Consider the following 4,802-nt stretch of genomic DNA (forward strand, 5'->3'; position numbering starts at 1 on the left):
TGGTTGGCCAATTGGCGGGCCGGGTGGGCCTCCCGACGGATCCCATCCCGCGCGTACTGCGCTCGGCGGAGGATGCTTCGCACGCCCCCCTACCCGAGGTACTAAGGAACCCTGTGGCTCGAGCTCACTTCGAACGGGGCGTGCGGGCGCGTCGCGAGGAGGTGAGGCGCGAAATACAAATCGCGCTAAACTCCCTCCCACGCGCCTCCCCGTCCGCCACGGGAGTCCAAGCTCCCCCTTCCCCCAAACCTCGTCGGGTGATAAATGTGGCGGCCCAACACTTCTCCCGCCCAGGGGAGGCGTCCACAAGCAATACGCGGGTGGCCCCCTCCCCTCGGCCTCTACTGTCTTTCCGCGCTACGCGGCCAGACAGCGCCCCACCCACGTCACGTCGCCCGAAGCATCCATACGCCAGGGGCAGTGGAGGGTCCGCAGCGACGCCTACCCCTACGACTAGCAAAACTCCTCGGTACTACTCTCCGTCCGAGCGGGAACGCCGGACGAAGAAGTACAAGGAGTATATGCTTCGACGTTAGGGGGTCGTCGTCGGTGGGGACCTTACACCGCCCATAAACCCGACCGCAACACTGCGGACAACAACAACAGCACCACCAACAACATCAACAACACCGACAACATCAGCAGCAGCCCCAGCAGTGATAACAGCTATTGTCAGCTGGCCGTCGGGCATGTATGTGGACGGGGTGCTGGCGGCGTCAACACCAGCAACGACACCAGCACAGGAGGAGCAGCCGGAGACGCCTATGGAGCTAGAGGACGACGGCCTGGTTCGAGAGATGGACCTGTTCCTCTCCTGCCCCACCTCCCCAGCACAGCCGGAGCCCCCGGCCGAGTAAGAGCTCCCTCCCACCCCAAGCGCGTTACGCGCGGGGTCTATACCCCTAACCCCCTCCCTGCTGCGCGCACTCCGCGGGGCACTACCACCCACTCCATCAAACATACAACGTAAGTATTGCGGCTTGTTATTGCGCTATGCGCACTCTAATATATTCGACCAAACACGGAACGCCATATGCGCTATTTCATTTGATTTCTAGAGTACAGCGGCGGCTTGGTGGGGGGGTATTTGACACGGCCACGGCGTTGTCACACGTTGACACCCCGCGGTCGTGTCAGCTCCTTCTCAGCCACCGCTTAACTGTAAACCGGACCGTCACACACACGCGTTATCGTCGTGGTGTAAAGTCCAACAAATGCCTAGCGTCGTATACCCCGCCGCAATAATACGTCCAGTCAGTTATCTTTTTGACACCACAAAACGTACTGTCGTCCGAATTCCGAACAGCTAGTGATATCCACTTGTTAAAACATCAACCTTTGCTTCATTTTGTGAAATCTTTTGTATTAATATTATTTTTGGTTTCGTACATATTTACAATATTATTCTAATAAACGGATCGACGCCTTTCAAAATAACCTCGAACTGTGTCGTCTACGTTATTTTAGTTTCGTGTGCACGGCACTTGACTATATACTTGTATCAATATACATGTAAAGCGACTTAAATACGTAAACGTATAATACACGAGGTCTAGCTTTATTTTGTGGTCAGGCGGGGCACGGGGTAACGTTGTACGCGAGGCAAATGCGGCAGCTGTAGGAATATACATAAATATATACACATACATACATACATATATATAGTAAGGCGACATAAGTACGTAAACTTATCATGCACTAGGTATAGTTTTGTTTTGTGGGCGGGGGGAACGTTATACCTAAGGTATAAACGGCATCAGCGGCGGAAGGAATATATAAATATATATACGTAATATAAATATAAAACACGTGGGCGGTATTGATCAGACAAAATAAAAATTTGTTTATAAATATATAATTAATGTCACGCACGCGTGTACGGGTACGAAAACCAAAAATATAAAATTATACAGGATTAGTGTTGCCGGCGATTGGTGAGCAGGGTGGGGTGAATGCGTTACGACGTCTAGTCTAGACGACGGGATACGCGAGAATAATAATACGTGCCGCGTGGAAAGTTACAAACACACATCAGACATCACACATAAAAGTGAAACTAATATAAGCGTGTTAAAAATATCATTAATATAAAATTAAACCGCGAGGATATGCATCTTCTTCTTCTTCTTCCTCGCCTTAATCCCAACTACTTGGGGTCGGCCACCCTTATTCCAAACTTCCACTTGACACGATCTCCCCNTTTGCTTCATTTTGTGAAATCTTTTGTATTAATATTATTTTTGGTTTCGTACATATTTACAATATTATTCTAATAAACGGATCGACGCCTTTCAAAATAACCTCGAACTGTGTCGTCTACGTTATTTTAGTTTCGTGTGCACGGCACTTGACTATATACTTGTATCAATATACATGTAAAGCGACTTAAATACGTAAACGTATAATACACGAGGTCTAGCTACACCTATACTACTACCTTTTATATGCTCGTTTCTTATTCTATCTTGTCTAGTCACTCCACTAATCCATCTAAGCATTCTCATCTCTGCTCTACTTTCTAGAATTTACTTTTAAGCCTTATTGGAATTCTTTTATCGCATAAAACGCCAGAAGCTTTTCTCCACTTTAACCACCCGCACTTAATTCTATGTCTTACATCCTCGTCAATACCACCCCACTTTTTCATAACTGACCCTACATACTTACTATGTTTTGACAAATTAAGAATTTTTCAAATAAATCATAAAAATCTCACTAATTCATTTAATTTGGAAATTAGTACAATAGAAATCCTTATGCGTTTATATATTTGGTATATAGTATTTGTATACTATAGCATAGTTGTCGAAGAATCAACAATAACTATTGATGTAATTAACTTTATAAAGAAAAGTAATGGAGCTTTTCCGAACTAGGATTGCTCCTAGGATTTTTTTATGAGTCCCAATAACTTAATCTACTACAGAACGAAGAATAAATACAATAAATAAAAATTGAGTGTTGAAAATTACGTAGTTTGTGGATGATAATCCATAATATCCATAATACGCAAATTGTAAATTTTGTAAATTCTATAAGTAGTGTTAAAATTATTTCACCATCATCAAATTTTCACCAGAAGTTTTAATTACCTAAAGGTAAGTACTATGTAAATTAGAAAAAAATTCGTTCAGTCACTTTTGTGTAATGAGATGATAAAGTTGTATATTATCAGCAAACAACGCGTGTTCAAGACCGTAAAACGATACAAAATATGAATAACTAAATGTTTCTGAAAAAAAAAAAGTTGACACGGCACCGCCTTTTGCTCTAGGCTGGCGCTCGCCCGTGTCTCTCTCGATATCAGCCGTCCAGCTATTAATATGACAATCGGTTGTCTCCCCGCCCTTGACACTGAGATAAGGCCGCCGCTGAATATGGATTACCGATATTGCGTTCTGTTCGTTTTCCGACGATGACCTGTATTGGTTTTTTTTTTTTGCGACACACAAGTCTTTTTTTTCTTTGGTTGCTATCTTAACGCTGACGATTGAATAAATAGATAATTTTCATTTAAATTGCTGTTACAGTGAGAAACCATAGCTCATATAGCTTTTATGTTAATTGCTGTTTGTTTTTTGTGCGGAATTGTATTTTTCATCATTAGAAAAATATATATATATATATAGATACTTTTATTTGGAGGCGGAATCTACCTAGTGAGATATCTTAGCAAATAAATAGTGATTATTCGATTTACACGCGCCTTTAAACAATCGTAGTCGTAACTGCTGTGTGGTGTTCACCCGTATCATATTGGATTACGCGTCAAATTTAATTAAAAAATTTTTAGACCTTCAAATTTTGCTATTAAAATACTGCAAAATTTAAATAAAAATTTCGATTTTCAAAAAAATTCAAAATTTATAAACTTAAGATTAAAATTGAAGTACTATTTAATATGAGTAAAACAGTGCTAGTTCCACAGTGATAGCATATTTGGATGTGAGTTATAGGCTCTAGAACATAGGCAGTATTTTCATGTTATTAATTATAAAAAATGCGCTATCTAGTAAAAAAACAAAAAAAAAAAAAATATTATTTTTGTTGTCAATGACCTTTAGGAAGTCTATGATATAAATTTCATAAATTTCTGAACTATACCAGTACATACATTAAGCGATTTCACACGGAATGACCCTACTATTAAATAATTGCAAATTTTCTGGAACATTAATAAAAGGAAATTTTTTTAAAAAAAATAGATGCTTATCTATCGCTTTAAATAAACATTTACATAAGTTTGAAATTGTTAGTTTTTCCAAAGAAAAGATATTCACAAAAATTAATTTTATCGATAAACTAACGTTTTTCCAAAAAATTATTTAAGTATAAAATATAAACATTAAAATTATTCTTATCATTACTATGAAGTATTTGTTGATTCTATCGCAAGATTTAGTTTTATAGTCTTATTCTTATGTTATATATTCATCCGTTATGAACTATTATTTTTATGCATAAGCCTATGATTGTTGAAATATTAGGGATATCTGAGCTAAAATTATCTAAAGAAAGGTTTTATATAACGTTTTATTATAAGAAAGGATACAAATCAATTTTTGGTATTTTCATATCAAACCCAACCTTTATTTAAACTACATTTTTTATACCTCATAAAATAAATTACAAAAAAACTTCTTATAGTATAATTTTTAAGAAAAATGATATTTTCTAAAAATATATGTTTATTTAAGGGGCTAATCCTTCATAATTTACCTATGTTGTATTTTTAAACATCAATAATTTATTAGTAGCTGAATTATAATTAAAACAAAAATTCATAAACAAAATAATACTTT

Source organism: Daktulosphaira vitifoliae, unplaced genomic scaffold, assembly GCF_025091365.1.
Source record: "Daktulosphaira vitifoliae isolate Bord-2020 unplaced genomic scaffold, ASM2509136v1 Scaffold_2, whole genome shotgun sequence".
Lineage (NCBI taxonomy): Eukaryota > Metazoa > Arthropoda > Insecta > Hemiptera > Phylloxeridae > Daktulosphaira > Daktulosphaira vitifoliae.